Genomic DNA, 23,961 nt, shown 5'->3' with positions numbered 1-23,961 from the left:
TCTTTGTTGCAATCCCTCTATGGCAAGTATATCCTCTTTTAGAAAAGAAGGCCCAAAAACTGTACACAAAACAGTGGAGACATTTTCCTCCCCACTCCCAGTCAGCTCTTTCCCTCAGCAGGATACTTGGAGCTGTGGCCTTCAAAATGGCCAGGTTCTGCTTCTATCGCATTGGCTGTGTGTTGGGTTTCAAAGACCATGTCACTGTAACTCCTGGCTCAACAGTCAGTTAACACTCCAAACCATTCCGCTCACCGGCACACTTGCTCAAACCTTCGTCCAGCACTGGTGAGCAGAGCTGAGTGAAAGAAAGAATTTGCATTTATATAGCGCCTTTCAAAATCTCAGCTCATCCCAAAGCAGTTTCTAAGTACTTTTTTGAAGTATGGTCACCGATGTAATGTAGGAAACAACCAATCTGTGCACAGCAAACTCTGACAAATAGCAAGATGACAACTGGTAATCTGTTTTTTTTTAGTGATGTTGATTGAGGGATAAATCTTGGCCAGAACTCTGGGGAGCTATCCCCCACTCTTCTTTGAGACCTGCCATGGAGTCTCTCACATCCATTGGAAAAAGCAAAGCACCTTTAGTTTAACGTCTCATCCGCCAAGGTGGCACCCCCCACAGTGCAACATTCCCTCAGTACTGCTCTGGAGCATCAGCCTGCATTTTGTCCTCAACTCTCTGGAGTGGGAATTGAACACATTCTTGTTAATTGTACACCAGCCAGCTAGAGGCCTGCTTTGGCGTTCAGCAAGCGGAGAGAGGCAGATCTGTTGGTCCTTCACATCACATCGCTGGTGAATATTAAAGGGGAACTCTTCCATTTTTCTGCCTGTTTCTATGGACCAAGAGTCCAGGAGGAGGGAAAATGGGAAAACTGCATTTTTTCTGCCCATGATCTCTACCAAATATGTGTAAGTGGTGGATGTGGATCTGTGATGCAAACTCCAAAGCAGAGAATCTCTCTAGAACGTTTAGTGAGAGAAGGAGGCACAAATTGGGGGATTTGTCACAGGGTGTGTCACAATAACTTAATTGCCCACAATAACATAATCCCTTTCAGACTTCTCTTGAATCCTGTTTATAGACAGGAATATTTTCCTTGAATGGTAATAACAATGAGTTCCAAATATAATAATGTGAAAAATATCTAGTTACGGTCTCAAGTGAGCTGGCAATAATTCTTTCAACATGCAAAGCTTCTGATTAACACAGGAGAACTGTGATTTTGAAAAAAGATGTTTGTGGAATGAGGCATGTAATTAGGAAGAAAGTATAACATTAGAAAACATCACTGAATCCGTGGGTATCTATTTCAGCACCTTCATTCACATCTTCTAATCATAATTAAGTCTGGTCAAATAGTCATTAGTCTGGTGTATTATTCTAAAACTGGAACAGGTCTAGCTACCACCCTGTTCACAGGCAGTTACTCTCCATTTCATTCCAGTCAATGTTGCTTATGAACATAAGGAATTTCCGATCAGACATTGCCTCACTCCATGGCTGACCGTTTCTTTTGAACTCAGTAAGATATACTGACAGAATATTGTAAACACTAAGTTTGTTGCTGGTATGTTTTCAGATGTGGTAGCATGTGATCAAACACATTGGATGACAGTTTTAAGAGATTTTTACATAGATGGAATTGATGCTTTGCCCTCTGAATTTAAATTGAGACCAGAAACTGAACTGGACCAGCCGTATAAATACTGTGCATACAAGAGCAGGTCAGAGGCTGGGAATCCTGCGACAGGTAACTCACCTCCTGACTCCCCAAAGCCTGTCCACCATCTACAAGGCACAAGTCAGGAGTGTGATGGAATACTCCCCACTTGCCTGGATGAGTGCAGCTCTAATAACACTCAAGAAGCTTGACACCATCCAGGACAAAGCAACCCACTTGATTCGCACCCCATCCACAAACATTCACTCCCTCCACCACCAACGCACAGTGGCAGCAGTGTGTACCATCTACAAGACGCATTTGCCAAGGCTCCTTCAACAGCACCTTCCAAACCCACGACCTCTACCATCTAGAAGGACAAGGGCATCAGATGCATGGGAGCACCATCACCTGGAAGTTCCCCTCCAAGTCACTCACCATTCTGACTTGGAAACATATCGCCATTCCTTCACTGTTGCTGGGTCAAAATCCTGGAACTCCCTCCCTGCCAGCACTGTGGGTGTTCCTACACCACATGGACTGCAGTGGTTCAAGAAGGCAGCTCAGTACCACCTTCTCAAGGGCAATTAGGGATGGACAATAAATGCTGGCCTCGCTAAGGTTGACATTCCATGAATGAATAAAACAAATTCCCAGGAATGTAGAAATCCTTGGGCTGTCTGATGAAATGTTGGCAACATGAAACATTGGGTGGATCATCTGGTCCTGCTTGTGTCAGGCATCATGGAGGGAGTGGACAGTAAGAGGACAAAGCCAAAAATCGGTTACATGCCGTGGTCAAACGCAATCATCCGCTCCGCCGTCAATGGCGGGCCGCGTTTCCCACCATCCAAAATTGGGAAGGTAATTTTAATATATTTGCATCTCATTATTGTGCCCTCACGCTGGAACCATCCCCCCACGTCAAACTTACCGCCCACGTTGGTATGACTTCAGAACGGCGCGCTTCATGATTGCCTTTAAAAGGTGTGTACCTGGTGACCTGAACTCGGAGGTGAGCGCACACAAGCTTGCTCAGTGCTTGTGAGCATCGACCATAGGACATCAAGGAAGAGGCCCCGCGTATTTGTGGGGAGGGGTGGGGGGGGTGCACAGGCAAGTTGGTTTTACCCCGCTGGCTTTCGTTGCGGTGCCGGGGCAAGGGCTCCTGTGGGGATGAGGCCGATGGGATGGCGGGGGTGTGGTGGCGAGGCAGCACAGAGGAAGTACTCAAGCTCATGTCTGGGGTGTGAGGGGAGGGGGGGGTGTAGGCGGAGAGGGGGTGAGGGAAGCGGCCACGCACTTGGAAAAGTTTGTCAAAATTGAGCATCCTTCTGCAGCTGAGACCGTTCAGCGGCAGCTCTATTGATGTGCTCGGTGTGGGGCCTCTGAAGCTCTTCTGCCCACTCAAGCAGCGCAAAAGCATGAAAGTGCCTCCAAATGCTCCAGAACTTTTCACCCCTTGGGCGCAGACTGTATATTAATGTACATTTTGAGGAGCAGCAGAACAATTGGCCGACTGAGCAAGTTATCCAATCCCCTTGTGAAAGGCGGACATGGCGCAGTCACTGGTGGAGACGCTCACAGCTCCTTGCAATGTCTTTATTCAGGTTTGGACCAGTGTCCATTACAGTTCAAGCTAACAGTGCAGCCTTGCAGTGCGGGTTAGGAGAATACCTGTGCCTGAGCTGAGAGCACAGCGTGCAGTCCAGTGGCCAAAGCTGCTGCCAACCGGTCAAGTGGAGTGGGGCGGAGGTGGGTGGGGTTTCGGACAGCCAATGAGCACACTACACACTCGCCATCCAAGTGGTGGCCAGCAACTACTGCACATGTGAAGGGGCCTTCAGACTTAACCAAGAGAGGTTCTTAGGGCACATATGCTAATCCATTCGTCTCTCTCTTTGATCCTGCAGGAGGAGAACATCAGGATCATGGAGGCTGGTGATTTAGTGAAATGCCTCATGGCTTACAGGGAGCAGAGGAGAAGAAGTGTGGTGGAAGCACCTGGCTCAGCAAATGGAGGAACACCTCCCTCAAAATAAAGGGGTGGGCATGCAGCTGAATATCCACAGAGAGCCGTCACTCATAGGCACCTCTCTCACACAGGGGCTAGAGACAGTCATTCCTGCAGGTGACTGAGAGCCAGTGTCGCTGAAGACTGCGCATGTCTAGGGAACTGGTCAGTCACATCTGCCATCTGCTGCAGGATTTGGTGTCACGGGGACATGGAGGGCACCCACTGCCAGTGGTCATGAAAGTGACTGCGGTGCTCAATTTTTACGCTACTGGCTCCTTCCAGGCCTCCACAGGTGACCTGTGCGGGATCTCAAAAGCCTCCATCCACAAGTGTATCCAGGAGGTCATGGACGCCATATTCGCAATGGCACAGAATTTGGTGCATTTCGCCCAGGGACAGGAAAGCCAGGAAGCAAGAGCGCTGGGATTTTCGCAGATCTCAGGTGCAGGGTGCCATCAACTGCACTCACATGGCGCTTAGATCTCCGTGGCAACAAACAGTTAACTATGTCAACTGCAGGGGCTTCCGCTCGCTGAATGGTCTGTGACCACCACAAACACGTGGTACAGGTCTGTGCGTGATTCCGAGGAAGCGTCCGCGGCTCCTATATCCTTAGCAGGGCTCAGATGGCTGAAGTCTTCCAGGGTCCAGAGAGACGACAGAGTTGGCTGCTCGGGGACAAGGGTGACTCACAGAGGACGTGGCTGATGTCGCCTGTGCCCCGGCTTCAGACTGCAGCAGAGCGACGGTACAACGAGGCTCAGGCCCCGACCCGGACTTTGGTGGAGCAAACAGTAGGCGTTTTGAAAATGAGGTTCTGGTGATTCAACATGTCTGGTGGAGCACTGCAATACAGTCCCTAGACGCTGTCCCACATCATCGTAGCTTGCTGCGCACTACACAACCTAGCGCTGCAATGGGGGCAGGAACCGGCTGAGGAAGAGATGGAAGAGCTGCACATCTCCTCCGACGGTGAGATCCTTGAAGGTGAGGATGCCGACAATGAGGCCATCGCACTGACCAGACGAGGCAGGCTCGCTCTGGAGGCCCTCATAGCCACAAGATTCATGGAGGATGATGACTCTGTGCAGTGAGGACACTCCATAGATCTTCACATGGCCTCTGTGAATGTCTGACTCCTGTCTGGCTGAGGGCAGCTCACATGAGCTCTATGATCAGGGTCATATCATGGAGATGGAGCAGTGAAACTTTAAATGCACCTGATCCTTTGTCAGCCTTCAGCACCTGTCCCCTTCAGGAGCACAGCGTCACCGGACACACATGCTGAAGAGATGGGGGCCAGCCCCACCTCAAAGGTGCAGAGAGAATGACGGAGCTCTGGGACGCCTGCCCAGGACATTCTGGCAGCAATGACAAGCACCAGCAAGGCGCAGGTATCAGTAATGTGTCCAGTGAATGTGAGGCCAGACCATCACTTTGGTCTGAAGGCTGCACAAAGCACAGGGAGCAGGCCCTGGATTGAGACATCTGCTTTTATGTTGTGCAGGAACCCAGGTTTCATATCTGAGTGACACGAACACTGCTTATCATAACAAGGAGCCATAGGTAGGGGGACATTCTTGGGAGTTAATTTACAATAGTGAACATTATGTACAAGTGATTAACACCCATGCCCAAGCTATGCAACTACATCTTCTTAACCTTCCTAATTCTGTCGCTATGTCTTGGTGCTTCCTTAATACCCACAGCAGAGGTGGAGGCAGCCTGCTGACTGCTATGCCCTGCTTGTGATGACCTTGGCGGGCGTCCTTTGGAGGGCTGAGACCTGGAGCGCCCCCCGGCCTGCTTTGGGTGTCCTGCTGTGGGGCAGGTGCACCCTCCCTGGCCTGTGGAGCTGGATCTGCGAGTGTCACAGGGAGAGGGGATTTTGATCTGTCGGGCATTACTGGAGTCACCTGGATGGATGGCCCCGGGGTGGCGAGATGCTGATCCTCTTCCCTATGGGTGCCTGGCAGCCCTAGGCTGAGTCCTTGAGGAGATTGGGAAGCTGGAGTGAGATCGAGCTGCCCCACACCCCTCTGCATTGACACTGTTGGGGGCCAGTTATGGCACCAGCGATGGAGCGCAGCCCACTCAGCAGGGCAGGACCAATGTCCTGGGCCATGGTCTCCATGGCAACTGCCATCCTACCAGTGTTGACCTCGGTGCGTCAGCATATCAGCGCTATCACCTCAGGCTGAAAGCTGACATACTCCTCCATCTTCCCTTGCAATCTGAAGAGTGCAGCGGACATCCCTTCCTGATGTTCCCGTGATTGTCTTTGCAGCTCCACCAACTGATTGGGGACCGAGTCCAGAGGCTCATCGTCTGACTCAGACTCAGCAGATTCCTCGCCTCCAGCAGCCCTCCGAGTGCCGGCAACAAAGGATGTCCCTGCTCCCACCTGCTGTGGAACAGATTGGGTGCTGTCTCACCAGGATGTGATCCCGAGGCTACTCTACATCTAGGTCCCATCGAGTTGTGTGTCGCTGCGCTGGTGGAGGGTGTGGGCGAGCGCTGTGACAGGTCTTCAATGGAGCTGGCCTCAGGGTCCTCATCCGAGGTGCTCTCGGCACTGGGGTTGGGGCCAAGATTGCCTGAGGGCAACATGGCAGGTGTGTCTAGGACAGAAAATGGCAATTATTAGTGTTTGGCAGCTGCATTGAACACAGGACAGGGGACTCAGAGTAGCGTTGAGTGCTGGATGATGTGGTGCAGGGTCCTCATGTGGGTATTCGCTGACGACCTCACCGTCGCTACAGGAATGGACCGTGTCCTCTCCGGCCAGCTCAACACGCGCCTCTCAAACCGAGAGAGGACCGTGGGGCTGAATATTTAGCTCGGTGGACGGGCGCGCACCCAACCCGACCGAGTGTAAAGTGACCCAGGATATTTCAGTCGGCGGGCGTGCGCCCGAGTCAGCAGTGCGCCCGCCAACAATTAAAAGGCCTATTCAGGCCATTAAAAAGGTCATTAGAAGAAATTTTTCGTTGCGGGTCCAACCCTCACAGTTGACGGGTAGGCAAAAAAGCCAAGCGGCCTTTGCGTTTTTTTGGAAACCTCATCCACGGGTGGGATGAGGTTTCCAACATAAAATAAAAATGAAATAAAAATCTTAAAATTTATTTAATAACATGTCCCTGCTCGTGTGCCAGAGTCACATGAGGGGCCATGTTTTATAACATTTTTTAGATCTTTGTTTTTTTATTTTTAAAACTCTTCATCCCCCCGAAGCAGCCCCGTGCCTCAGGGAGATTTTTCAAGCGCTAACTCAAGCGCAGGCACGAAATCCCCCCGCTCGCCCACCCTCCCCTGTCCGCACAGGCAGCGCTGAGCGCCGCTGCTCATGTTTCACGCTGGGCAGGCCTTAGTTGGCCGGCCGGTGTGAAATCACGGTCCGGCCCCGATCGCGGGCGGCCGTCAGCTTCCTGACTGCCCCCTGCCCTCCCCCGCCAAGCCCACCTGACAAGCGCAAAATTCCACCCTTGATGTCCGGCACTCCACCTCCAGTCTCGGACCTCTCCCAGTGATTGTACGTGATCTTGTCCGGCATAAAGACAGATGGGGAAGAGTGTGAGCAAGGCGCGTGCCTGACCAAATGAGATGGATGCCAGGCATGCATGTGTGTGTGCTGAGTGGAGCCCTGGACAGGGTGAGGAGGCAGTCTCCAGAGGAGATGAGGCCAGATGGAGATGTGAGGGTGTGTGTGAGAGAGTGAGTGGTGATGTCCCTTGAGCTGACAGTGAGTGAGGTGCCAGTGAATAGGTGATGGGCTTGTGAGTGGGTGAGTTTAGGGTGATGAGATGGTTGACTTACTCTGGCGGCACGGATGAGATCATTCATCCGTTTTCTGCACTGGATGGCCAACCTCTCGTGTGCAGCATTGGCACTGATCACCTCTACCACCGCCCCCCCAAGCCAGAGCAGTGAGACTGATGGGCCTCCCACAGCCAGAGCGGGGGTAGAGGACATCGTGGTGGGTCTCCACTGTGTCCAGAAGGCGTCCCAAGGATGTGTCACTGAATCGGGGGGGGGGGGGGGGCTGCACTCTTTTTGGCCTCTGGGGGCCATGTCTTCACCGGAGCAGTCCTGGGCTGTAAGCATTGAGAAGTGTGAGGGCGGCTAAAGTTTAAATAGAGTGCCCTTGCATGAGGAACTGGTGAGATATCGGCGTGGCGGGCAAATCGGAGGCCACTCGCCATCGAGACACCGTGTTTCCCACGACTGCATAACTTATGAGGTAGGAAGGGGACAATATGGTGCAAAAACCCGCCACTGTGGCCAGTGAGTAAAACACCTTTTCTCAGAGACGTTACCGCACTTAGTGCAAATCTGGGATGGTCCTGCCCATTAATTTTGTTTCTCTCTCCATGGGCAAGCCTGCTGCCTATTTCCAGTATTTTCTGTTTTTATCTCTGGATTAGTAACATTAACAGTAACAGTAAATACATTTTCTACTAATTTATTAACTGTACAACTTTCTTTACAAAAGGGTAATCCATAAAACAAAAAGTTTTACATTTCAAACTATTTAGACCTGGTAATAGTCAACCACAAGATTTTTGCGTATTTTTTTAAGAAAAATAAATGCATTATATACAAATATATCTGTAAATTAAAAGTTAAACATTTGGTGAAACTAATACATGGCAAATCCACCCTGCCAGAGAGAAAGTGTGGATGTCCCGATTTCCCATTTTCTAAAAGTCTTTGCTTATAGTGAGGCAGTATCACATATTTCTGGCCAAAAATCCAAGTGTTACCACTTTGTACTCCTAAACATGATAGTTAGTCAAATATTCATAAAGAATGTTCCAGAAGCCAATCTTATTTTTATATCTAAACAATTAGATAAATCATTTACAATCGAAACACAAAAGTAAACAGACGCACAACCACGTACAGACCTTTTCACTATAGAATGAAAGAGAGAACTTGCATTTGTATAACATCTTTCACATCCTCAGGACACCACCAAGCAATTTAAAGTCAAAGAAGCATTAAGTGTAGTCACTGTAGTAACATCGGTAACATGACAGCCAATTTGCACACAGCAAGCTCCCACAAACTAAAATTACCAGATGACCTGCTTTTAGGCATCGGTTGAGGAGTAAATATTGCTCGAAGAGTGCCAGGGGATCTTTTACAGCCATCTGAGAGCTCAGATGGGGCCTCACTTCAACATTTAACCCAAAACATGGCACCTCTGATCCTGCAGCACTCCCTCAGTACTGCACAGAAGCATCAGTCTTAAACCCTCCACCCTCAGACTCAAAGGTGTGAGTGCTACCCACTGAGACACAGCTAACATGGAAACAGACCCAACCAGCTGAATATTTGAAGCACAAATATGAACAAAATATTTGCCTTAATGCATACAAAATGAATTCCTCCCTTACGGAAAAGGCCTGTGTTTTGTTGTGACATACATATTGCAGCAGATGGCAGTCAAAAAAACACCATATTCAATCTCTGGTATTTGATATTATTCTAGACTCTGTTTTTCCACTTAATTCTTAAGATATGACAAATTGCTTGACAGATCCACGTAAAACCCCACATGCCAAGTCTGCGACTGAACTCCACCCTCATCCTTCCTTTACTAATGTTCCACCAGATTCTCTGGCTGCTATTTCACTTGGCTCCAAACATCTGTTTAAAATCCAGCTGTCCTTGCCTGCACCAGCCACTCACATCACCCCATCCACCCCTCGCAGGGTACACTGAGGGCGGACACAGAGTAGGAAGAAATGAAGCCAATGCAGAGGGAAAATGGAAATTTTGTCTTGATTGTTATTAAATATATGCAGAGGAAATATTTCTGGGAGTTTTAAATACTATAAATTAAATGTCATCCTTTGGAATGTGAGACATGATGTATCAGTGGCTGCTTGCCTGTTATTGTAATGGAAGTGAGCTCTGAAATGTTGTGGAGTGTTGCACGGCAATCTCTCAGTCTAGCTGTGATGGTGGATCAACATCCGCCTCTAGGGAAACCGGCACTAATGGCCTGAGTTAAGGCAGGGGACCCCTGTGGAATCTCAGGCCTTAGAGATTTTACGATCTAACAACAGAAAACACTGGCGAAGCTCAGCAGGGTCTCTTCTTCAGAAGAAGGGTCATACGGACTCGAACCGCTAACTGTTTCTCTCTCCACAGATGCTGTCGGACCTGCTGAGTTTTTTTCAGCGTTTTCTGTTTTTAATTTCAGAGCCCCAGCATCCGCAGTCTTTTTCTTTTATCTTAGAAATGAACATCTTTGTTTGAAGTTAAAAGTGTGTGTCATTTTGTGACTCCTAGTTGAATAATAAGGTAACAAACCAGAGATCCAGATGATCACCTGGACTTGTGCTCAATCACCTGAGGGGGTCTGAGGGGAATGTTGCAAAAATTTGTTTTTGACCCTGGGTTTTTCTCTGGCTCTCTTTTCCAGTCTCTAGATATTGGGTTGGGGGGTGGGAGGGGTGGAGGTGGGGATAGGGGTGGAGGTGAGGATAGGGGCTTACGGATGGGTGGATGCAGGACCAGCGGACGGGGGTAGGAGGTGTCTAGTCTTGATGCTCCAACCATCATGAGGGTGTGGGGCACGTTTGATGGATCAGCTAGTCTTTAGCTGTGCAGCTCACCACCACCTTCTCAAGGGCAGCTAGGGATGGGCAATAAATGCCGGCCCAGCCAGCGAAGCCCACATCCCGTGAATGAATTTAAAAAGAAGTATGTATTTTGGGATGACTCCTGGAAACTAATGGCATCAAAGACTGTGAGTGGGCCCAGCAGTAGCCATCTTAGTGCATTGCCATCAGGTCTTATTGTCAGCTGCAAATTCCCGCTCTTAACCCCGATGGCACTGCAATACTTCAATAGCAGCTTTCCCTCTTCATTACAGGCTGCAGTGCAAGCTCCCATTCCTGATTAACTATTGGAGGTGGCCCAACTGGTCACATACAGGGACGGGAGAGTTGAGTTCGGCACTGAAGGTCAAAAAAGGGGTGAGTTGCTGTTTAAGTGCAATGAATTCATTTAACTTCGTGTTAATATTTTGCTTGACACTCATCCACTTATTATCTAATTCTACAATGTTGTGTGACATTATCACTGTTTAAAGGGAGAAGGTGACTTAGTGGTAATGTCACTGGGCTAGTGATCCAGGAGCCTAGGCTAATGCGTGGGGACAAGAGTTCAAATCCCACCATGGCCACTGGTGCCATTTAAATTCAGTTAACACATCTGGAATTGAAATCTGGCCTCAGTAATGGTGACCATGATTGTTGTAAAAACCCATCTAATTAACTAACACCCTTTACTAACATCCTTACCTGATCTGGCATACATGTGACTCTAGACCCACTTAACTGCTTTTTGAAATGGCCTTGCAAAAACCCTCCCTTCAAGGGCAATTAGGGATGGGCAACAAATATGCTGGCCCACATCCCGTGAAAGAATGAATAAAAATTATGAGTTTGTGGGAATTACAGAATATGTAAATACTCACATTGGCATATAAAACAGCCCCCAAAAATTCAACCCAAAAAACACTAAGGAACAAGATTAACATTGTTGAATGAGTAGCTGTATCAGCAGATCGGAATGAAAGGTTGTCACGAGGACACTAGCTAACATGAAGCTGTGAATTTCAGTAATCTTGCTACTCTTACAAATTCATGGAATTTGTTGCATTGAATTTGGACATTGTCTTATTTGTGAGTGTATCCTGTAATTGCCAGATGAGATGTGGCTAACTCATTCCGTCAGATCACTGCACTAACTAGTCAGAAGAGAGGAATTCTCACAAGATAAACATGGACCCATTAGTCACTGTCTGATTATTTTCTGTCTCTCACATCTCACCATCCATGTCAGGAAAATACCAAATACCAAATCGTTGAAGATGTTCTTCAAATGTATTTTAATATACATTACAGAGTTAGAAAGGAGTGATTCTGAAATGACTAACAAATGGTTTAATAATTAGTTTCTAGTCTGCATTTTTGATTCACTTTAATATAAAAGTTGCCTGTCAATCAATCAAACTTTAATATTCAAAGTTGAGCTGTGCTGGTCACTATTTGATTCAATTATGATATATGTTTACGAATGAACCCAAGTTAAATTTCTAGTTTAGCAGTAAAGAATGTGGATGGGACCAGAGATTCATCGATATTAAAAGGCTCCTGTGTAGCAACAGGTTAAGGATTAGATCATGACTGACTGTATCTTTACTCCATCAACCCACCTTGGTTTCAGAACTCTTAATGCCAACAAAGATCCATCAATCTGAGTGATAAATTCTACAACTGCTTTTTGGGGGAAAGTTCCAGATTTCCATTACCCTTCCATTTCTTGGCATTACCCCTGAATAGCCTGATTTTTAAGGCCAAGCTGCCTTATTCTGGATTCCCCCACCAGAGGAACTAGTTTCTCTCTATCTACCGTATCAGCACCTTTAATCATCTGAAATACCTCAATTAGATCACACCTTAATCTTCAATACTCAAGGGAATATGCAGCCTTTGCAACAGATCAGCCCATCTCACTGAATGGCGTGGAACAGCCTCAAGGGGCTGAATGGCCTAACTTTGTTCCTAGTTTCTTAACACTTCTTCATAATCCTTTTAGCCAAGGCATCATTCCAGTGAATCTGGGCTTCACTCCCCGCACACCCCCCCCCAGGCCAAAATATCCTTCCTGAGGTGAGGTGACCAGAACTGAACTCAGTATTTTTTTTATATTATTTGTTCATGGGATGTGGGCGTCGCTGGCTAGGCCAGCATTTATTGCCCATCCCTAATCGCCTTTAAGAAGGTACTGGTGAGCTGCCTTCTTGAACCGCTGCAGTCCAGGTGGTGTAGGAACACCCACAGTGCTGTAAGTATTCTAAATGGGATCTAACTAGAGCTCTATAAAACTGTAACATAACCTCCACCCCATTACATTTGGCCTCTTGGTATGAAGGTTACATTCCTTTTGCTTTTTCATGTAGCTGTCGACAATTTTTTAGTGTTTTCAGGCACCAAAATCTCCTTGCATCCCCAGTAAATACTGTATTGGCTCAGTATGCTCATTATTTATATTGCCAGTTGGAAACTGCCATGTCCTCCATGTTGGCTCCTGATAATCTTAAAGAATGTAATAATTGCAATTATCTTTGCTCACGTCTTAAGTCGATGCATGTCCGTGCATTAAACTTGGCTATTTTATTCGATTTGAGCCAAGTACGTGTTTCCAAAGTTTTCTCGATCCCCACTCACTTCTCCCTCAGAAAAGTCACGCTGGTATTTCCCTTGTGGTTGTGACAGGCAATGGTAATATGCTGGTTATTACGGATGTATTCACACCACAAGTTCAGCTCTGTTTTGAAGTGGCCTTAGCTTTGTACCAATGTTGACCTAGAGTTCGGGGGCTAAAGTGTCAGCCGTGACTGTGTGGCTCAGGTGGTAGCATGCTCACTCCTGAGTTACCGGTTTCCAGGTTCAAGTTCCACTCCAGAGCTTGTGCAAAAAAGTTAAGGCTGACATTCCAGTGCAGTACTGAGTGAGTACTGCACCGTCGGAGGTGCTGTCTTTCAGGCGTGACCTCAAACCGAGGCCCTGTGTGGATGTATCCTATGTCACCCTGAGTTTGCAAGAGTAGCAAGGTTACGGAAATTCACACCTTCATGTTAGCTAGTGCCCTCATGACAACCTTTCATTCCGATCTGCTGATACAGCTGCTCATTCAACAATGTTAATCTTGTTCCTTAGTGTTTTTTGGGTTGAATTTTTGGGGGCTGTTTTATATGCCAATGTGAGTATTTACATATTCTGTAATTCCCACAAACTCATAATTTTTATTTATTCTTTCACGGGATGTGGGCCAGCATATTCGTTGCCCATCCCCAATTGCCCTTGAAGGGAGGGTTTTGCAAGGCCATTTCAGAAAGCAGTTAAGTGGGTCTGGAGTCACATGTATGCCAGATCAGGTAAGGATGTTAGTAAAGGGTGTTAGTTAATTAGATGGGTTTTTACAACAATCATGGTCACCATCACTGAGACCAGCTTTCAATTCCAAATGTATTAACTGAATTTAAATGGCACCAGTGGCCATAGAAGAGCAGGGGAGTTAACCCCAAAATCCTGGCCAATATTTATCCCTCAATCGACATCACAAAGAACAGATTATATGGTCATTATCACACCTATTTACGGGAGCTTGCTGTGCACAAATTAGATGGTGTGTTTTGTACACGACAACAGTGGGGATTTCAAAACGTACTTAATTGGCTGTAAAGTGCTTTAAGGTGGCAGGAGTGGGGGTGGACGGGGCAGTTGGAGGTAGAAGATCATGTGATAATTCCTCCACGAATATGTCCAACCAAAGCTGGCCATCCTAAACAAAGGGACAATCCACCCAACCAAGTAACTGCCCTCGGGCTTCTAAACAGTCAATCGCACTGCGTTCAGCAGCACTTCAGCTGAGCACCATCGGACTCATAAACAATTTAAATAGGTGGCCTGCAAAAAACAAGTTATTTGCTTTAGTCCCTTACATGGGCAACTGAAAGCTTGAGGTTTTGATATTTAAATAGATCATTATAGGGAGACAAAACTAGGGGTCAGAAATATAAGATAGTCACCAATCAATCCACTAAATTCGGAAGAAACCTCTTTACCCAGAGAGTTGTTAGAATGTGGAACTTGCCACCTCAGAGAACAGTTGAGGTGAATAACGTACAGGCATTTATGGGGAAGCTAGATAAACGCATGAGGGAGAAAGGAATAGAGGGATATGTTGATGGGATTAGATGAAGTAGGGCGGGAAGAGGCTCGATCATGTGAAGCATAAACATCAGCATGGACCAGTTGGGCTGAATGGCCTGTTTCTGTGATATAAATTCTATGGAAGGTAGAAAAAGGTCAGGACAAATTTAAAAGAACTGCAATTAGAACTTTATGCAATTTTTCATAGGCAACCATTTCTGTTTTCAACATTCCAAGGTTAACTACCCTCATAAAAAAAATTAATTCACAGGCCCACACAATTATGAATCAGCCTTTAAAAATTCTGGAAGGACCATATCTGTGAATTCCGATAGATAAATTGGTGGGTTTGCTCATTTTCATGTTGGCTGCCACTCTGAAATTAGATCAATATCCTTACTCCGCACAAGAAGTAGCATTATTACAGGTGAGTGCTGACTGGACATAACTGGTAGAAGTCTGACCAATGAAATCACACAGGGCATAGGCACCCAGAAACAATTAGCGTTTCTGTCCCGTCTCACTAATAGAAAGCCAAAGATAGTGGTGACACCACAACTGGAGTACTGTGAACAGTATTGGTCTCCTTATTTAAAAAAAGGATGTAAATGCATTAGAAGAAGCTCAGAGAAGGTTTACCAGACTAATACCAGGATTGGGCAGGTTGTCTGATGAGGAAAGGTTGGACAGGCCAGGCTTGTATCCAATGAATGCAAAATACTGTGGATGCTGGAAATCTGAATTAAAAACAAAAAAAGCCAGAAAAACTCAGCAGGGCTGGCAGCATCTGTGGAGAGAGAAACAGAGTTAACGTTTCAAACCCTTATGACTTCTTCGGAGCTAAAGGTTTTTTTGTTTTGCTTTTATTCTAGGCTTGTATCTGCTGGAGTTTAGAAGTGTAAGAGGTGGCTTGATTGAAACGTATAAGATCTTGGGAGGTATTTGCTGAAAAAGAGAGACATGTTGAAGCTGGTGTACATTGCGCCTGCCCAAGGTGCTGAGGTATTGGAGTTAAACATGGGCCTGATGTTTGACTGTGAACATCATCAGTGTCCATTTTGTGAGATAAAATGGAAGATGATACCTGGGAGGAATGGAAGTAGGCAGCTCATTTAAAATTAATTTAATCTTCCTCCCAGATATGGAAAACTTAAATTTTGGCCACCGATAATTGCCAACCAATCAAACTAAGTTAATTATTTGCTAAACATTTCTTCACATTTTCTGTATGCCAGGTGAGGGGTGAACCTCCTGATACTGGTTAATTTTATTAACGCAGTTTAGCATGATTCAGCATCAGTTAGAATGAGGATCAAGCTGCTACAGGTCATTGAATACCAGGGCAGCTCATATGGAATGGTAAAAGAACTTGTGCCTTTCACAATCTCAGGATGTCCTAAAGTTTTACAGCCAATTAAGCACTCTTCCGAAGTGTAGTCACTGTTGCAATGTAGGAAATTTCTGCACAGCAAGCTCCCACAAACTGCAATGTCATAATGATAATCTGGGGATTTTTTAAAGTGATATTGATGAATATGCCACATCCCTGTGCAAAAAAAGGATAAACCTGGTAATTAAGGTCAGTCAGCCTAATGGTGGTGGGGAGATATTTAGAGGGATTAATCCATGACAAAATTGGAAAACCATTAGTTTATACATGGAAGGATTTGTTAAAGGGAAATCATGTTTGACTAATTTGATTGATGAAGTATCAGAGAGGGTTGATGGGGATAGTGTGGTTGATGTTGGTTATATGGGCTTTCAAAACTGAAGCCCATGGGAATAATGGGATGGTGACAATTTGGATATAAAATTGGCTAAGTGATGGAGTAATGGTGAATGACTGTTTGTCAGGCAGGAAGGGGATGTGCCCTGGTGTTCCCCACGGGTGGACATTAGGACCACTACTCTTTTTGATATATGTTAGTGATCTGGGCTTGGGAATGCAGGGCACTATTTCAAAGTTTGCAGATGGTACAAAACTCTGAAAAGCGATAAACAACGAGGAGAGTGGTAACAGGTTTAGGGAGGGTGCGGACAGACTGGTGAAATGGGAAGATGAAATCTAAAGCAGGAAAGTGTGAATAATCCATTTAGGTAGGAAGAATGGGGGTGGGGGGGGGTGCAGGGGGGTAGGCAATCTGAAATAAATGGTGCAGCTTTAAAGGGAATGTGTGAACAGAGAGATCTAGGGGTGAACGTGCACCAGTCTTTGAAGGTGACAGAGCAAGCTACGAGGGCTGTTAAAAAGACAAATGGAATCTTTGGCTTTATAAATAGATGCATAAAGTGTAAAAGCAAAGAAATTATGTCATGTCTTCATGAAACTCTAGATAGGACCCAGCGTGAGTACTGTATCCACTTCCAGGCACCATACATTAGGATGGATGACAAGGTCTTAGAATGGCACCAGGAATGAAAGACTGCAATACCATGCAGAGACTAGAGAGGCTGAGATTATCCTCCTTAGAGAAGAGCAGGCTAAGGGGAGAGTTGATAGAGTAAATGAGGAGAAGCTGTTTCCACTGGTAGAAGGGTCAGTAACCAGAGGACACAGATTTAAGGTGATTGGCTAAAGAACCAGAGGTGACATGAGGTAGAAAGATTTTAGGCGGCAAGGACATGAATGGCAGACACACGGGAGCACCACCACCTGCATTCCTGCAAGTTCCCCTCCAAGCCACTCACCATCCAGACTTGGAAATATATCACTGTCCCTTCATTGTCGCTGGATCAAAATCCTGGAACTCCCTCCCTAACAGCACTGTGAGTATACCTACACCACATGGACTGCGGCAGTTCAAGAAGGTGGCTCAGCACCACCTTCTCAAGGGCAACTAGGGAGGGGCAATAAATGTTGGCTTTGCCAGTGACACCCACATCCCATGAAAGAATATAAAAAAAGTTGTTATGATCTGGAATGTTCTGCTTGATAGAGTGGTGAAAGCACATTCAATAGGAACTCTCTAAAGGGAATTGGATATTTACTTAAAGGGGAAAATGTGTGGGGCTATGGGAAAAGAGGAGGAGAGTGGCACTAACTGGATAGCTCTTTGAAAGAGCCAGCATAGGTGTGATAGGCCAACTGGCCTCCTGCTATGCTGTATCATTCTCTGATGGAGGATAAATATTGGCAAGACCGTAAGACCATAAGACGTAAGGGCAGCAGTAGGCCATTCGGCCCATCGTGTCTGTTCCGCCATTCAATGAGATCATGGCTGATCTGATAATCCTCAACTCCACTTTCCTGCCTTTTCCCCATAACCCTTGATTCCCTTACCGATTAAAAATCTGTCTATCTCACCCTTGAATATACTTAACGACCCAGCCTCTACAGCCCTCTGTAGTAAAGAATTCCACAGATTGACTGCCCTCAGAAAAGAAATTCCTCCTCATCTCTGTTTTAAGTGGTTGCCCCCTTACTCTGAGATTATGCTCTCTGGTCCTAGACATTCCCACAAGGGAAAACAACCTTTCAGAATCTACCCTGTCAAGCCCCCTCATATGTTTCAATAAGGTCGCCCCTCATTCTTCTAAACTCCAATGAGTACAGGCCCAAATGACTCAACCTCTCCTCATAAGAAAATCCCTTCATCCCTGGGATCAACCTAGTGAACCTTCTCTGGACTGCCTCCAATGCCAGTACATCTCTTCTTAGACAAGGGGACCAAAACTGTTCACAGTATTCTAGGTCTGGTCTAACTAGTGCCCTGTATAGTTTTAGCAAGACCTCCCTATTTTTATACTCCATTATTTTTGAAATAAAGACCAACATTCCATTTGCCTTACCTATTACCTGCTAAACTTGTACACTAGCCAGGACACTACACTGCTCTTCCTCAACATACTGTAGTACCACTTTTACATCCACCTGAAAGGACAGCAAGGCTTTGGTTTAATGTCTCGTGCAGAAGACAGCACCTGTGGCATTGCAGCACTCCCTCTAAACTGTACTGAAGTGTCAGCCTAAATTGCGTGCTCAATTCTCTGGAGTGACACTTGAACCAGTGACCTTGTAACTCAGGGGCAAGAGTCTGGCCCACTGAGCCACAGCTAGCACCTACTGGTGGGCGAATGATCCCACACTACCAGGTGCCCCATCACAATATGCTCCTGGCCACACACATCTTCTCACTTCAGTTGATACGCCCACTCAACAGACCAAAAGGAGACCTGGAAATTAGTTTCGCGAGGAATTAATTTCTATGTCTAAGAGAAAAATCGGATGGGGCATCTGTCACCTTGCTACGATTCTCACCAAGCACCCTCTTCGGAGTCTAGCACAACTGAACAAAAAGTGGAAGGCAAGGATCCTAAAATGACTGTAATTACCCTTTGCGCTGGCCCTGGTTCCTTATCTTTTCCCCAAGAATTTATGTTTCAATCTGTTACAAAATGGGACAGCTGGCCACTATCTATGAGAATGTAACATTACCAGGGGATACTCAAGCCAGTAGTTGCTTCACCACGTTAAAATATTTTGTCTCGATTTCAAGAACGGATTTGAACACACTTACTAGGAAGAGACCAAAGGGGTCATTTCAGAAATGAGGATAAAAGAAGCTATTGAAAGAAAATCACAATGATGGAACTGCCCAGAATTAGACAATACTGAACACAAAACATTTCTAGAATCTTCTTGTTAAAGTAGCACTTTAGGACCATGTGATTATTTCACTCTTCAGAATTCTATTAATAAGGCTGTACAGGAATGATCAAACAGCACATCTCAGTATTGCCAGTAGCACAGGCTGATAACTTACATTCACCATGTAGTTTTATTTGACTACACCCCCGGAGTGCAGCTAGCAAACAGTTACAAGGTCAGTTTTGCATCTCCTTTCAAGTGTTGAAGAGACAAAGTCAACAATACATTCATCCTCCAGCCGTTAAAGTCAAAGTTGCTGGGCCAACATATTTCATCTAAACAGCTGCAGTTAAAACAAAGGGCTCGCCCCACGCGATAAATGCAAAAACCATGCTGAAAGAAAACTTATTTTGCAGCAAAGCACACCTTGTCAAGTATGCTTTTGGTTGAGGAGGGGGGGGGGGGGGAGTGGGGGTGGAGGGAGAAAGTGCCTCAGATACAACGCATAATGCAATCGAGTTAAAGATTGCGAAAAAGCCACTCAGATTTTACAGAGCTTATCAGTTTTTAAGAGGTGGAGGGGGAGGTGGGGGGGAGAAATCACAATCGATGACTATTTGCAGATTGAATTGATCAGCATTGGACGCGAGCCATACCTTTTCAGTTGCTAAGATCCGTCCCAGTGTTTCTCTGAGATGTTCTGACGGTGAATTCTCGCTGCCTGGGGAGAGTAGTACAGGTGTGCAAAGGGGAGGGAGCGTGTTAGTGTTCGCTGGAGGGTCACAGCTGGTTAAAAAAAAAAGTTATCCCCTGCTCCTGTTCTTTTAGCTAGCCTCTAGACTAGGTCCCATTAACTGCAGAGAACTTTAACTGACACACACACACACATACCGGCAACTCCTGATCATATGGTAATGATATATCCCTTGTATTGAAGCCAAGAACACTTTATTAGTCTTTTGTTAGATTCCCACTCCCCACCCACCTCCCCCCCTCAGTTTGGCTTGTGTATTCCCTTTGCACGTGGACTTGTTCAGCCACACACCCCCACTAGATCTGAACGTGTAATTTATCAAACGTGTCATCGGGGTTTGAGAAAATAAACTCCATAATAGGGACTTTTTTCCACGGATTCTGAAAATGCAATAGTTTTGTAAATGCCTCAAATGATAATTGGCATCAATGAAAAGTGATCTTACTCAGGGCGCGACAGCACATGAAGGTGAAGATTTTTGCCTCATGGAAATCCAGGGGCTCTGTCACAGAATCTCTGAGAACTCAGTAAAATGCAAGTACGTGTTTTTTCAAGAAATGCTTCTTGGGAGGCCAGCCACTTAGTTGACTGAAGACGCCTGGCCATTTTTAGCATGATAACAAGCCTGCTGTTAGTCTGGGCTTCAAAGCGCTTATTGTACCAGAATATCCTCATTCACCCACTATACTTACACTAAAGTGAAAGGCCAGTACTTCTTTCCTCTCAAAAGTCAAAATAAATTGCAACCACCCCGGCAGACCATAACACCCACTAAACAGTTATGATACAATTAATATTTACTTTCCACTGAAGCAATTGTTGTTGCTAGCTTGTCGAAACGTCTGCCCAGAAACAGCTGGAGAGGCACACCTCGGGAGTGAGTGCCACAGATTGAATTCTTATTGTCTCACCCCCTCAGAGCATGTCAGATCACTTGGGCGGCGTGAGTCATTACAGTGCGTCTCATCGTCATCGACTGCCCCTCGGTTCAAGGATGAAGTCCACCCAGGGTCGCGAGTTTCTGCCGTGGGTCTTCATGTGCCTGGACAGTCCGACTCTTGGCCCACAGGTCTTTGGGAACATGGGGCAGGATGTCACACGCGGCAGTGGGATCCGGAGTGCAGGATTCGCTTCCTTCTCTGTTGCTGCTCTGCCTCATCATTAAGATGTAGTGAGTCAAAGTGTGATGTAGCTTGATGGACAACCTGTCGCCATTTTGAATGATTGGTAGCAAGCTCCTCCCAGCCGTTAAGATCAATGCTGCGGTGCGTCAAGGAGAGCTTCACAGTATCTCTGATGCATTTTCTTTGCTCTTCTGTGGAACATTGGCCACTTGAGTGTCGATAAAACAGGACCTGACCGGGGAGACGGTTTCTGGCCGTTCAGACAAAGATAGGCCTCCTAAAAGATGGGTCCAATGATCTATCTCCTTAGCCAATGAAACTTAAGATTGGTAAAGAAACAGGAGGGAGCAACACTGAAGGAATTAGGATGAATTAGGGTAAAATCAGGTATAGAAAGAAATGGAGAGGGAGAGAAAGATTGGATTAAAAATGAACGAGGAAATAACCACAGAAAGAAAAAGTTTAAAAAAAGTAAAAATTTTTAATAACTCTAGGAACAATTTACTACCTACAGTAATGAGACAGTTTCAAGTGTTCCCTTTCTGGTAGCATGTCAGGTCCATAAAACACCTCATTAATTGGGTCCTAACGATATTGAGTACCAGCCCTAACTTTCTGTGGAGAGATTCATTCATATTCACGCTGCAAATCTAACTATTTATTGACACTGACAGGGAGGTTGGAGGCTTTGCTGCCATTTTCGGGGGAGCTGAGCGGCCCAAATGATCCAGCGATTTGTCATGATTCCCAAATTCATGGTGTATCCCTTCCTCGCCTCAAGTTACTGAGGGTTTTTTTACATACTTATAATGACGGGCTTCGTGAACACATTTTTTAAGAATTAGTTTACGGGATGTGGGCTTCACTGGCTGGGCCAGCATTTATCGCCCATTCCTAATTACCCTTGAGAAGGCGGTGCTGAGCTGCCTTCTCGAACCGCTGCAGTCCACGTGGTGTAGGTGCACCCACAGTGCTGTTAGGAAGGGAGTTCAGGGATTTTGACCCAGCGACAGTGAAGGAACGGCGATATGTTTCCAAGTCAGGATGGTGAGTGACTTGGAAGGGAACTTCCAGGTGATGGTATTTCCATGCACCTGCTGCCCTTGGCTTTCCAGATGGTAGTGGGCGTGGGGTTGAAAGGTGCTGCCTAAGGAGCCTTGGTAGGTTTTTGCAGTGCATCTTGTAGATGGTACACACTGCTGCTATTGTGTGTCGGTGGTGGAGGGAGTGAATGTTTGTGGATGGGGTGCCAATCAAGCGGGCTGCTTTGTCCTGGATGGTGTCGAGCTTTTTGAATGTTGTGGAAGCTGCACTCATCCAGGCAAGTGGGGAGTATTCCATCACACTCCTGACTTGTGCCTTGTAGATGGTGGGCAGGCTTTGGGGAGTCAGGACCATTATGAAGCCTATGGCAAAATTTCTGATCGTGGAATGAAGTAAATGTACCATTTTTAAAAATGCAACAAAGAAGTGCAAACTGCCCCTAATTCTGTCACGCTCGTCACTCAGGCAGGTTTAAGAGGGATTGGTATTGGAAATGGAAAACATGCTGCAGTTGCATAGTTCGTGGTACCGAGGATGAAAAAAGGAGGGAGATCTGCACTGACTGTGCTATGGCTACGCCGGGTCCTCTAAGTACTTGGCCCTGATGCTGGGTGCCTGAAATCTAAGACTCCTGCTGCTATTCTGAAGGAGGCTATTCTTCCCAGCTTGTCTATGCCAACTCTTTGAAAGAGCTAGCCAATTTCATGACTCCAGAAAGTCCCAAAGTGCCAACAAAAAGTAGTCACTGTTGTAATGTCGGCAAATGTGGCTGTCAATTTGTGCACAGCAGGATTCCACAAACAGCAAGGAGATAAATGTGCAGATAATGTTTTTGGTGATATTAGTTGAGGGATGAATGTTGGTCAGGACACCAGGAGACCTCCTCCCCATCCCCCCCATCATCAGATTGTGTCACGGGGTTTTGAGTCACCTGAGAGGGCACACAGAGCCTCAGTTTAATTTCTCATGCAGAAAAACGGCGAGTCCAATAGTGCAGCACTCCCTCAGTACTGCACTGAAGTTACAGTCTGGATTTGTGCTCACGTCTCTGGAGTAGTTCTGGGCTGCACAGCCTTCTGGCTTCAGGTGCGAGGCTGAGCCAAGGAGCTTGTGCAAACAGCCCACTACATTTGTCTACTCAAAGTTGCCTGGCTTTCAAAAGTAATTAATTTGTACGGAAGGCACTTTGGAACATCCTGAGATCGTAAAGGGGTGCGTTTCAGTGTAAGCTCTTTTCAGCTGACTGATATTTAATTCCGCCTTTTGTGAAACCTTTTGGGATCTTTCACCATGTTAAACATGTTAGGGAAGTGCAAGTTGGTTTTCTTAGCCCAGTCTGAAAACGAATGTCAATATGTGGCAGATGAGTTGATAACCAAAGGACAGAGATCCCAGCTCACTGGCAAAATGAACCAGAGGTGCATAGAGGAGATTCTTTTTACAGAGCAAGTTAGTGTGATCTGGAATACACTGACTGAAAAGACGGCGGAAGCCAATTCAGTTGTAACTTTCAAACAGGGAGCTGGATAAATACTTGAAGGGGGCAAAGTTGTAGGGGTGTGGGGAAGAGCAAGGGGAGTAATGTTCCCACTAAGCTGCGGGGATGTACAGGTCCCGCACAGGCCTTGTTATGTGATAAATAAAGTGTGTGCGCAGCTGCGCAAAGTTTTAAAGGGGTTATGAACTGGAAGAAAACTACACGTGCACTTACTAAATATGAAAGGGAGCAAACAGCACCTCTGGCTCATTTCGCCAATTAGCCCGGACCTCTAGTCTTTGGCTGTCAACATTGAGATAAATATGCAGATAATCTGTTTTTAGTGTTGGCTGAGGGATAGATTTTGGTCAGTGTACCAGGAGAACTCCCCCCCGCCCTCCCATGTTCAGATTGTGTCACGGGATTTTGATCAATGGGACTAACTGGTAACACTTTGAAAGGGCTGGCACAGGCACGATGGGCCAAATGACCTCCTTCTGAAATGAATGATTCTGTGATACTTAATGCAGTTCTGAAGTAGCTCCCTGA

The 23,961-nt window shown here is 46.2% G+C and overlaps 1 protein-coding gene across 3 annotated transcripts in view; it reads right to left on the bottom strand.

The window, feature by feature from the left end:
- The window catches only part of dcn (decorin), a 69,518-nt gene extending 49,594 nt beyond the window's left edge, over positions 1 to 19,924 (bottom strand). Inside the window, exon 1 of one of the 3 annotated variants that reach the window (XM_078567753.1) lies at positions 19,905 to 19,924. The gene's annotated coding sequence lies outside the window, so the exon portion shown is untranslated. Of the gene's footprint in view, positions 1 to 18,214; positions 18,234 to 19,669; positions 19,872 to 19,904 lie in introns of those variants that run through there. The other 2 variants (XM_078567751.1, XM_078567754.1) reach the window with 2 other exon arrangements.
- Positions 19,925 to 23,961: the final 4,037 nt, after the last annotated feature.

The sequence above is a fragment of the Cetorhinus maximus genome, chromosome 22, assembly GCF_964194155.1.
Source record: "Cetorhinus maximus chromosome 22, sCetMax3.hap1.1, whole genome shotgun sequence".
NCBI lineage: Eukaryota > Metazoa > Chordata > Chondrichthyes > Lamniformes > Cetorhinidae > Cetorhinus > Cetorhinus maximus.
This window is presented reverse-complemented; position numbering and strand designations above follow the sequence as displayed.